Consider the following 13,420-nt stretch of genomic DNA (forward strand, 5'->3'; position numbering starts at 1 on the left):
CGTAAATGTGTGGCGTAGCAGATTTATGCAGGCGCGGAGTTTTACAAAGCTCTGCCAAAGGCGACGAGCGAAGGCGCACGTCTTTATTCATTTGAAGGATCACAGGAGCCTGTAGCATCTTGCGTCCTTCGTGTTTGTGCGTATAATCACTTACAATTCTTGCTTACCTTTTAGAAACGCACGAACGTAATTGCACAGCGAAGTGTGCGAGTTTGGCCACAACTTGGAAAATTAGCCTACGCTGTCCCGAGTAAATGTTTTTTTATTATATATATATTTTTTAAAAGTTGGCAATAGGAAGGAGGAGCGGGGGTGGTACATAAATGTTATGCTAATGTTTGAACTCCTCTCTCACTCCTTTGGAGTCAGCATTTGGCAGCAGGTTCGGTTTAGGCGGCTGAAATGCAAAATCCTTGCAAGGAATTTGCCCAGCTGGCTGTGCCATGCAGATAACGGGCTTGAGTGTGTGGTGTGTGTGTGTGGTGAGGGGTGGGGGGGGTTGGATGATGAGACAAGGGAAGGATGGACATGGGAGGGAGGTTTCTGTGTGTTTAACACGTAGGCTTTCGCGACCAATATCATCCATATGGAGGTATCTGTGTGTTTGGATTTACCACAATGTGGCTCTGTATTTCTCACGGTCAACACCGGTGACGATTATTCGGACTGGTCCTGGGTCTCCCTTGGGTCTACTCAACCTCAAACGAGTACCTGGTGCGGTGCATAGACATCGCTACTGGGGAGACAAAGGCGGCCGGCGCGTGGTGCTGGCCATCCACCCCCTCGTGCGCCGCGCCGGCCTTCATAGTTGCTCGCTAACAGCACTTGCCCCTACAATCTGTTAAGGCTACACGGGCCTTCATGGCATCATGACGTTCGTTGGAGGGGTGCTGGACACAGCGAGTGAACTGTGCAATCGTTGGCTTCATTGGACCCGCGATGCCGGCACGGGCATGAATGGATGACCCCCGGGGTGGGAAGAGGGCCCTTTGAATCAAGTTGTCTTGCGAGGTAGAGCGTAAGGATGAGGTTTGTTTTTTTGCCGAAATGGCTCCAGTTCAACTGCTTGGATCAATATTTTAAAAAATGGGATGGAAAAACAAGCGAGAAAAACACCGGTTGACATTTTTTTTTCATGCAAAATTGCTGACGAGGTGCAAAAAAGCGTGGCTTGTCTCGGGCCCTGTTGGTATCCACGCAGCGTGCGGAATGTCATCACGCGAAAGCTCCACAAAACTGTTGGTCTTTTTGTTTTTGTTGTTGTCGTCTTGATGTCGCCGCCAGCCGCAGCCACCACCACCACCGCCGCTGCTGCTGAGGTGCACGTAGGCGGACAATAGAGAAAGTGACTCATGACAAATGTGACTGATCCACGCCGTGTAGTGCACAATTACTCCCCCCCCCCCCCCCCAGAGATCTCTCTCGAGCCTTCCCACCACCAACGCTCTGCCCTGGCCCTTCGAGGGGTGGCGGTTCCTGCGAGACGCGTGGGTTGTGTGAGTGCTGCTGCGATTCGCGGTGGTGGTGGTGGTGGTGGCGGTGGTGGTGGTGGCGGTGGTGGGACCCCCGGGGATTTGGTCCCATTATTGGCGTCCTCGTCCATATCGCGACGCGTGTTTAATACACAACGGAGCTGCTCTGTTGGACACTGCGGCGCACTTATCAATATTTGAATGTTGTACCTCCGTTCACAATCACGTGCCCCCTGTATGTGTGTGCTGTATGTGTGTGTGTACGTTGACCTTCTTTCGCACCGTACGAAGCCAACCGTGCTCATCGGAATCGCTCAACACGCGCGTGCCAACTTCACCGCCATATGCCTCAACAAATACATGTTTGAAAATGTGAGCTGCATAATGAAAATCAACTGATTCGATTTAAAAACAAAAATTACGTTTCCCATATTTTCTTTATACTTTGACCCCCCCCCCCCATGACCGTATATATAAACCCCTTTGCCGTACTGGTATCGTGTTACGAGATGCAGGACATTGCTATTCAGAACACTGCAGCGAGCAGAATATCACCTCAAGTGAGACACACACACACAGAGAGAGTCAAGAGAGGTGGAGCGGCTGCGAATTGACGTCAGAGCTATTTCTGTAGACGCTCAAAATCGGCCTCTTTCGCCAGACGAAAGGCGCGAATCGTTGTTAATTCCCTGCAACCGGTATGCGTCGCTTGCTGTGGGTCTCGCAGCCGAGATGTAGCCGAACGAGGGAGAACAATTGAAATGTGATTCATTTGTGTGCGATCATGAGCTGAACCGGCCCTGGCACCACCGTCAACCCGCCCTGCAACTTGAGAATCCAGTTGCATCGCAGGAGGCTGCTTGGATATGAACGTCGGGATATATCCGGTGCTCCGTCACCATTTCGCCACCCGTCCGCCTGAATTAAGCCTTCTCTTTTTTTTTCTCTCCAAATTTAAACCGGACATTCCCTTGCACGTGTGTAAGGTGTCACGGAGGACGTCGTAAATAAAAACACACACAGATAGTGTCGGTGTGTGGAGACTGTTGCTCGCAAGCGGGATATAGGATTGGGAGTGGATTTCAAAGTGAAACAAGGCGAGGAAGCGAGGTTACCAGGAAAACAAAATGGTTAAAGGCAGAAAGAAGGGGACTGGTGGCGAAGATGGAGCAGAGAACCTTCTGGAATCCGGACGGTTCCGAGAATTCCTTTCAAATGTACCGTACACATTGCAATGCACTCCTCTACAAGGCGTATAAATTGTATAACAATACTTGTGCAACGTGGACTGATAAATATCCCTATTTTGAACTTGGACAAAAAAAATTTAAATGTACCCTAAAACGGACTGTGTGCAATGGGACCAAAAACAGAACAGATGATTGCAAATGGTACAACTATTGTAGACAGCTGTTTATCAGCCAGAGTAGCACGTTGAGTGTTGACGCGTTCACCCGTTTCCGAAAGATGATCACCGGCACTGCAGTATCGACTGCATTGACCCGGGGGTTTAATCACGTGTCAAATCAACACGACGGACCCGGCGAATTCGCCCACTGCATTTCGTGATGTGTCGGAGTCAGCGAGGCTAATTGGTTGGTCAGTTCGTCGAATTGGGGCAAGTCGTCGGTTGCAATGAGATTGAGCTCAAACTTCGTGGTGAGTCGTGGGTTTTTCCCATCGCGTGGGTGCTCATCGAGAACGAGCGCGTCACCCCGTGAACGTAACGTGCAGAATGGGCGGTGCAATATTTAACGTGAATGTAAAAATAATAAATGCATTAAATCATCGACAACAAAAATCGGGTTGTTACGCTTACAAAGCATGAATAGAATTGTGCTTGTCAGTAATTTGCAAATCCTTGGTTTTAAAACCCCTTCGAGGTGTGCCTCATAAATAAGAGTTTGGTCAAACGGGAATAAAGGTATTAATATTATCCCACACCTGTCAACCCCTTATCGGTGCCCTACCTTATTACAGACCAATTCAGACCTTATTAGTCACCCCGTGCCCTTATAAATCTCAACGTTCATCCTACAAAGTCCCATCACAAGGGAGAAACACAAACACATAGACAATGTCATTTTTGCCCGCATTGAAACGGCTGTACGCCGTATGGACCTGAAAACTCAACATTTCCCTGCACAGGAATACGGGCTAAATCGTATGGGTTGACAGGCGTGGTATTCAATGAAGGACATACATCCACACTCACCCCACCAGCCTTATCATAATTATAAATAAAGAAAGATTGCCTGCAGCGCTCGCTGTAGAGAACTAACTTCTGCACCGCACCAGGAAGAAGAGGAACCTCATCAACCGGGGTGCACATGCACGTTTGTTATCACAAGCAAATGATGCTTCAAGGGAGTTGCGTGGTGCGTTACATTATCCCATGGTGTCTTTTAAGCAAGACAATCCTATTTGAAATTTCATTAGAGGATTTAAAAAAATTAATTTGTAAAAACGTTCAATGACATCGGGGGGGGGGGATGGGGTGTGGGATTTATTTTGAGGATATATACTCGGCCCGTATACACACACACACACTCTTTCGCCAAAAGTTTTAATAATTTACATTCTCACCCCGCTGCTGTACAGAGATATCACACCATGCTGATACTACCTTCTCCACAGTGAGAGGGTGCATCTGTTCTACGGATCAGATTTGTTTGCTTCTTGAGTCTCCGGCTAATCAAAGTGGTTTTAATTGTATAATCACACTGAAAAGCCATACGATTGTATAAGTCGCTCTGATCCAAGGTTAAGAATGTGGACGGAAGTGGTAGAAAGGGCTATTACATCCCCTCCCCTCATTAATTGGCTGATAACAACTTAAACAATAGAGGACGACAGAACTTGGGCAATTGTTGGTGCCGGCTCACTGCGTGGCTGCCTGTGGTTCCTCGCGCCTCCGAGTCGTCCCCTCTCTCTCGACGAGAGCGAGGAGCGAAGAGCTGTGAGGCGCGTTACAAAGTTGAAATTAGGAGTCGTATTATTTGAATAATAATTTACAAGAAATATGTTTATTTTATTGATATTTACCAGAGAGAAATACATTTGTAGTTTATCAATGTTGCTGGGCCATGCTCAAAAAGCTTCACGTTTTGGGACCATTCTCTGCGACCGTTGAGCGAAAAGCTGCATCTTATATTGACGCGTTCCTCGTTAAGGGGCAGCGTTGTTGAGGGATGGGTTGTTGTTATTTGTGCAGGAGAACAGAATGCTGAATTGCAAATATTTCGAGCGTCGTTTCTCGAGTACCTAATGGGCTCTTGTGTGTTATGCCTACCTACAGGGTGTCTGTAGAGGCGTGCTCCATTATTTAAAGAGGTCTATAAAACTATGCAAAAACACACCGAAGGTTGCGTCGAGATTGCGAATGTTGTCCCTCCAAACCTCTGCACGTCTGCGCCACCGTAACGGCGTATGGAGATTTCGAAAAGCCACGTGTTTTTTTTATTGGTCAAAATCCGGCGTGCGATTGTCTAATGCTTCTGATATTTGCAGTCGAAGGTCACCTGACAAGCTCCCAAAGTCTAATTTCCATCCCTAGCGATGTAAGCGGCACTAGGCTGTCACATTTTTTTTTTAAAAAAAACCTTTTTTGCCGCACACCAAATTCTCAAAGCATTTTTAATTCTTCTTCTTCTTCGAATGTCACGAAGTAGTCTGAGAAGGTTTGGAAATTGTTTTGCCGGTATCACGGTTTGAACATCGGCAGCCTCCCCACGTGAACCAGCTGGGTTGGCAAGTATGCGAAACAGTAAGTTGGCCTTCTCCTCGACTCTCACATCTGACATCAAGGGAGTTGCTCCGACTCACTTGCTTGGCTGCTCAGGAGAATCTCAATGGGACCTTCCCAGTAGCAACAAGAACGTGGGGACTGTGGGGGGGGGGTGGGGGGGGCTTGCCCTCCTCCAACCCCCCCCCCCCCCTGGTGGCCAAAGCTACGATTTGGGGCCCCCTTGACAACCATCAGGAGATAGGTTTACAACAAGTTCAAGTTCAACTTCATTTATTAGGTATAGCCCTGTGAGCCATTCGGCTCTTGAATCGGGTGCAACCGCAACAAACAAAAAACAAAAACATGAACAAAAAAACATTTTAAAGTGAATATGTGACTGAGTGCAAACAGAAAATCCAAGAAAAGACAGCAAAATATTGCAGAAAAAACACCGTACACCAACGCTGTGTGCAAAAATCCCAGTGGGATGTAAGTCAAACAACAACAACAGTGTAAAAGAACAACAAGCTTGATAATAGAGTTTTCCCCTTTTTTCTGGCAACAAAACGGGTGTCAAGATGTTAAAACACCAAACTGAAACCTTTTACAAGGAATCATGTCTGCATTAACCACAATACTTGTGGTCAGAATGCAAACAAAAAACATACTCTGATAATATATGCTTATATTATCAGAGCGTATTTTTTGTCGCCCTGCCTAAAGGTCACGTCCAATCATAATTGTTTCATAAAGAGGTGCACCCTCATCGACTTCCTGTATTTTATCAGCTGCGTTTGCTTGACTCTATCTTGTGTTCTTCACTCGACGGACTGAAACGATGACGGACGCAAGATCATCAACATCGTGCAGTTGCAAGGTTTGTCCAGGACACGCGGCTGGGGGCGAGTATCTTCAAGCCTCTAACTCGGCGATGTAATCGCATCCTGGTCACTGACGCCGTCTCGAAGAACATCCAGGTCACCCAGAGGCATCCCGTAGCCACCAAACCCGACGGAGACCCGAAGAAGTCCGAAGCAGAACGGGCGAACCTGATGACAGACTCATTCTGGTGCTGCTGCTGCTGCTGCTGCACAGGCCGCCTGTTCTACAGCAAGCGACTGCTGTACGTATGTACGTTGAACTTCTTTCACACCGTACGTTACCACCCGTGCTAATCGGAGATGAGCATAAACACAGCTGCGCTTGCCCGCTGGGAGGCACGGCGGCACATCCACACGTGGTGGTGAGTGTCACGGTGTCACATCCACACGTGGTGGTGAGTGTCACGGTGTCACATCCACGCGTGGTGGTGAGTGTCACGGTGTCACATCCGCACGTGGTGGTGAGTGTCACGGTGTCACATCCACACGTGGTGGTGAGTGTCACGGCGTCACATCCACGCGTGGTGGTGAGTGTCACGGCGTCACATCCACACGTGGTGGTGAGTGTCACGGTGTCACATCCACACGTGGTGGTGAGTGTCACGGTGTCACATCCACGCGTGGTGGTGAGTGTCACGGTGTCACATCCACACGTGGTGGTGAGTGTCACGGTGTCACATCCACGCGTGGTGGTGAGTGTCACGGTGTCACATCCACGCGTGGTGGTGAGTGTCACGGTGTCACATCCACACGTGGTGGTGAGTGTCACGGCGTCACATCCACACGTGGTGGTGAGTGTCACGGTGTCACATCCACACGTGGTGGTGAGTGTCACGGTGTCACATCCACGCGTGGTGGTGAGTGTCACGGTGTCACATCCACACGTGGTGGTGAGTGTCACGGCGTCACATCCACACGTGGTGGTGAGTGTCACGGCGTCACATCCACACGTGGTGGTGAGTGTCACGGTGTCACATCCACACGTGGTGGTGAGTGTCACGGTGTCACATCCACGCGTGGTGGTGAGTGTCACGGTGTCACATCCGCACGTGGTGGTGAGTGTCACGGTGTCACATCCACACGTGGTGGTGAGTGTCACGGTGTCACATCCACACGTGGTGGTGAGTGTCACGGCGTCACATCCACACGTGGTGGTGAGTGTCACGGTGTCACATCCACACGTGGTGGTGAGTGTCACGGTGTCACATCCACACGTGGTGGTGGGTGTCACGGTGGCACATCCACACTTTGTGGTCTACGCAGAGACCGCGTGTGCAAGGAAGGAGGGCGAATCTAGATTTGAAGCTTTCGTGACTGCAAGGATTCATATTCTTAGGTTTTTTCGGTAAAGTCACGTAAAAAAAAATTAATGAAAGTAAAATAAAATAAAAATCACGACGTTTCGGAGGCAACACAAGCTTCCGTCTTCAGGTGGAACCGTCACAGCACGATAGCTGTATCAAGTGAGAGAAATTCCAAGAAAACAGTCCTTGTATATATACTGGTTAAGGGTGGGAGGAGCCAAGGTAGGCACCTGGATATTATTTTTGTGAGGTTCGGTGCGGCTGAAGCACGCTGTTAGGAATGAGCCTTTGTTGTGTAAACTAGGTGCGGCTGATGTAAAGGTGCGTGTAAAAGGGACTGAGCCTATTGTTATGTAGAGATGATGCGGCGGAAATCGCTGCCAGGAAATGAGTCTTTGTTGTGTAGAATGGTTGACTGAGTCTATTATTATGTAGAGGTGGTGCGGCTTAAATCGCTGCCAGGAAATGAGTCTTTTTTTATTTTACTTTTATTAATTGTAATTTTTTACCTACGTGACTTTACCGAAAAAAACCTAAGAATAAGAGGCATTATTACTAATTTGCAGCCGGATGAGATAGGGCTCCAATCCATTTCCATTACAATCAAAGGCACAACAGACGAGGTTGTGAGGCAGAACCTTCGCTAGATCTAGGGCATTATTATTTCAATTCAAGCGTACGGCTTTGTTGTGCCGGCCGTGAACATCAAAGACTCCGAGCCTCTTTGTCAGACGTGGTCTCCCGGCATATTTGCCGGGTCATTGAATTGCAACTGGATGACACATGCCACCAGTTCCTAGCCTTTAATTTCAAGGGGCATCGATGAAGTCCCGTAAGGTAGAAATACAGAAAAAAAGCTGCAGCTCAATTCAAGTTCAGGCGTGTGAGCTCAGAGCCAAGGGCAAGCATCTGACGAACGCCAGTAAATGGTCTTTCGTCCTGGAGGCAGAATTTAATTAATGTGTTTGGGCCTTGCTCCAAGCTTTTCAAGTGAAGCCACACACGAGGAGCCGGCTGAAGGCAACGTTGAATGTACTGCTGATGCTTGCTCATTGCATAACGGGTGTGTGTAGATAATGCCAGTCCAGCACAACAAAGACAAAGATCCCCCCCTCCCCATGTAGCATTAATGGACTCTTGTGCCAAGTGCTACTGGCGAGCGCCTATGAAGGCCGGCACTGTGGCACACGAAGGGGATGGGTGTCCAGCACCTCGGTGATGTTTACGCATCGTATCAGTTACGCACGCGAGGCTGAGTCTACCTAGGGGAGATCCCAGAACCGGTTCGGATAATCGTCAATGGTGTTGGGCGTGAGCGGGAATCGAACCCTGCTCGCTGGGTTCTTGGTGCAGCGGAGCCAAGCGCTCCACCACACACACTTGCACGCGCGTGTGTGTCAATTTCATTGCACGCCGTTTGAAGATGCCTTTTAATCTACACGAGATGTGTAATGCTTATGTTGATTGATAACCATGGAAGGCCGGACTGTGTAGGGCCCTGGAGGGCTGAAGTTGCTCTCTCCTCACTCTAATGTTCATGTGCTAGATGCGTCTAATTAATACTAATTTGTTTGCACATGGAGACAAATTATAATTGCACAACGAGCGATGAGCCTCTGGGTGCATTAGCGTTCTGGTGAAGTTCCAGCCGGAATTTATACTCGGAAAGGAAATGGCCAAACATCCCGACAGGTGCCCCTCCCACAGTCTGACATAGTTTCGTGAGCCTTTTGTGGCTAAATAATAATAATTAAACAAGCACAGCATTTATTATTCATGAATTATAACAAATTGATCATTGAGTTGGGGGGGGGGGCTCGCTTTTAAAACTCTTTGTGCCACCCGTGAAATTCTCAAATGCACACGAGGAGGAAACTTTCTCTACTATTTTGGAAATAAAATAAACTGCTGTAATCGTGTATGGCCCTTTGCTAATCCACTGCTGGACGAAGGCTTCCCTCCGATTGCGTGGGGTCATTGGGCTCCCTTGATCGCACCTCATCGCAACGACCGTCGGTGCAAGTTGAAGTGTGGGGGGTGGACAACGAACGTCACTCACCACTAATTATTCGTGAAGAAAATTCATCTTTTGAAATTCATCACCCGCGATATTGCCCACGAAGTTTCACGAGTCTTGGTGGCAGAGTGAGCGGCTCGCGACCAGAAGGTTCTAAGTTCAAATCTTGGTTGGAGCCGACTCAGCCAAACATCCTCTCCAGGGTCGATACAATAGCTACCATTATATGAGAAAGTCAGTCGTGGTTGTCCGATGGATAGACTCTCCCCTGCAATATGAATGTGGAATTTCCAATATTGGCTGAGAACTGTGATCTGGACATGAGCACCAATGTAATGCTCATTAAAACAGGTACAGAAATCACCGTGACTTTTGAAATGTGTTTGATTCCCGGTCATCAGTGTCGAGTGGTATCTGAACCATTCCTGGGCCCTCATTGTCCAGCATGGTGAAGTATGGTAAAACAAACCACCATGGCCAACATGAAGTGGGGGGGGGGGGGGGGGGCCTTCATCCAAAACAAAAATTTTATCTACGGAACCTTTTTTTATGCCACTGTAAATATGATTTAAAAATAATAATAAAACGGCCTTACCCCTTCTGGGAATAATACAGGAGATGTTAAAACACTAATAGACACCTATTACAAACAAACATTCTTCATTTATGTATGCATTGTCCTTGAAACCGATTGGCCTTTACCAGAGACAGCCTCTTTTCTGCCTTTGCCTTTCACCAGTGTCTATCGAAGAATACCAAGGCGAACAGGACAAGGACAATACAAACGCAAAAGCACGAATAGCTCGGGTTAAGGAGTTGTATTCACGTGTAGTGTCCTCCTTCCTCCCAGCGTGTGTGTGCGTGTGGTGTGCGGCGCACACACTCAGTCGGAGACGAGGTAGTTGCAGGAGGCACCGTCTCTCTCTCTCTTTATTTATCTGTCCACACCAACTCCGACCTCCTCTCTCTCGACCACGCTGCCATACAGCCCGGCCCAGACACGACCCTGTCCGCGTTGCACCGACGGCGTCGACCGAGACAGCCAACCACTGTCCGGTCGCGCAATGTTCGGGCGAATGCAGCGACAAGTCCACTCCCAGAACCAGCAGCCCAGAGCTCTGCTCTCCGCTGCTTTTATTCCCCTTGTGGTGGCTTGGCTCCGCCCAGGCCGCGCCTCCCTTCTCGAACCCACCAGGGGCCTCCCCACGAGTTCTACCGTGGCCCTTGCCCCAGTTCATCCGCCCTGCCGGCACACAGCCGTGTACATGCTCAGCGGCGTGCGCGCTCACTGTCCTCCGCAGTTGCCGCTGCTGGACATCAGTCGGCGCTGTGTCACTACACGTGTATGTATGTATGTTGGACTTCTTTCGCACCGTACGTGGCCAACAATGCGAATCGGAGGTGCAGCGAAGGCTGTCTCTGATGTAGGTCAATCAGTTTCGAGGGCGATGCAGATATTATCAAAGCACGTTTGCTTGCATGTTTTACCACAAGTATGTGTGGCCATTGCACACTTAATAGCTCACTGTGTAACAAAAGATATCCTTTTTTTGTTCCTGGGTAGTAAGTGTTATTTCCTAATTGCTTATGCCTCAAAAGTACAGAAAATGGCTATTATTACCGACAAACCTTGCTTTTGTGACCAGGACAGTGATATTCTTTGCTTCTTTCGGTAAAGTCACGTAGATAGAAACCAACATCGACGTCTCGATCGCAACACAAGCGGTCGTCATCAGGCGGAGAGAAAAGGGGGGCAAGCCTCCAACGGCAAGTGTTTGTAAAGGCCTGAAATGGGCGTAGCCCAAGTGTCAGAAGGAGTGGGGACAAGTGCTGCAGGGCAGCATGGACGAACGAGCTCGTTCTGAGCGCCCTAGTCCAAGTGTGTCAGCAGCATGGGCAGGGCAGCCAGTGCTAATGCAGGAGAAGACAAAGGGGGAGAGAGAGGGAGGTAGAGCTAGGGGGAGAGAGGGGGTAGAGATAGGGGTAGAGAGAGAGGGTAGAGATGGGGGGCATTGTGGTATTTTGATATTTACCTTTTTTCAATGAGAAAACGTGTGCATTTGTGTCTTTCGCTCACGTAAAGCAAAGTTTGTGGGAAATAATAGCCATTTTCTATACTTTTTAGGCATAGGCAATTAAAAAATAGTGTTTTAATATCTTAACACCTGCTGCATTATTGCCAGAAAGGGGAAATCCTCTTCCTATTTTTAAATAAAAAAATGTGTTGTTATTTACAGCTTAGTTTTAGTTTAGTGCAATATAAATATATCACTTTAGATATGGCAGCAAACTTGCATCTCCGTGATTGTCAGGTCAGGCCGCTTCCCTTCACAGTCTCGTCAAATCAATATTTAAGTCAGTCACTTTAGTTAAACATCAATTTGAATGATAGTTATGTCACCGTCAATGATTGTCTCCGCAAATAACTTGTTTTAAGCTAGAGGGACACACACTGTGACATGCACTGCAGTCACGCATTGGCTACCAGTGTGAATACTGACCAGTGTACAATAGAAATAAAACTACCAAGTATTAACTACTTATTCTGATTACATTGTGCTATGGAAACACCAACCGTTGCTTTGTTGCTAACAAATCATCGTTTAATAAAAAAAAATGTTCCAATTTTTTTTTATAAATATTGTCAGGTACTTTTATGACTCAATAATGACGTTAAAGTGCGTTGGGTTTTGTCCACTGTTAGGAGGTCATGGTGCAGCCCTGCAATGCCTTGCTCACGCCCCCTGCTAGGGAAAGGCCCTCCGCTTGAGGGAGGCCCTCAAGGGTCACTCGAGAGGATTTGTTGACCTACTCCTCCACGCTGAGCAAGACACCTTTGAAGAGGTGGGAGTCCCCAGGCTTTACCCCACCGCACACGACCTGCTGATTGGCTATGTAGAATCGAACCCGTGACCTTTGCATTGCAACAACAACAACAACAACCGCCATTCGCCACGAAGTGGCCGTGACGTCACCACAGTGCTTGTGCCAGGCTATGTGCACTTTAAGGCCGAGTGAAGTATCGAATGCCCGCTGGCAGGAGGTCATGGGACAGACCCAGGTGCCATGGGTTGACTGACTCAGATGACTGGCCAATGCAAATACTTGGCATTTGCATTGCCCATCCATTATGATAACCATCCAACCGCAGCCAGCATCTGATTAATCTCATATCAGAATTTTGTCTGTCACTACTTTAAGGTGCTCGTGCGCATGTTTTCTCTAAATTACTCATTTGCTAAGCCACCTCCGTAGGGGTCCAGTGTAGGTGCCTCTTTTTATTTCTAATTAATTTGGGCACCCCACAATTCACAACGATCATTTGTGCAACAACAAAAAAAAAACAGCTTCACAGTATTGAAAGCATTTATGGAAAATGTGATTAGTTGCCAAGGCTTTTGCATGTAAATACAACTACAGATTTGTTTAATCTTCCCCTGAGGATGCTCATTGAGTGTTGGGGAAACCCTGCGTGAGTTTGCATGGCCCGGGTTATACCACAGGTTAAACCTCGCTCAACGGACCGTGTCTGATTCATGAAGGAAACGTAGCTTTGTCAGCATATTCACTGGAGATTCTTGTCCCCCTTTGCTTAAAACAGATTCAGTTCTCTGATGTGAAAGTCGCCTGCGGGTCCCTTGTTCTTATGCACAAAAGCATGTATTTATTACATTTATAAGCTGTACTTTTGACTATAAAACGTGAGCTTTTATGTTACACCATGTGTCATTAATCTCAGTGTTTCAGAGAGACATACTGTTCCATTGCATAGCTTCCATTATAGGATGTTTCTCCATCTGTGGAGGGTGAAGGTTTGCCATTGGAAGTTTGCCTGAACGATTTATTCGCACTTGATGGCATGAAATTTACTTGAGGTTGTCGGTAGCCAATGAGAGAGCCGATGTCCACAGATTTACGTATTTTCAGGGTGACTGTTAAGATTTCGAAAAGCTGTAATAACGGCTGACAATTTGTGGTCTGGCATGCTTCCCTTTTACTGGCAGCTCGCACTCCAATGG

Source organism: Lampetra planeri, chromosome 12, assembly GCF_965212315.1.
Source record: "Lampetra planeri chromosome 12, kcLamPlan1.2.h2, whole genome shotgun sequence".
Lineage (NCBI taxonomy): Eukaryota > Metazoa > Chordata > Hyperoartia > Petromyzontiformes > Petromyzontidae > Lampetra > Lampetra planeri.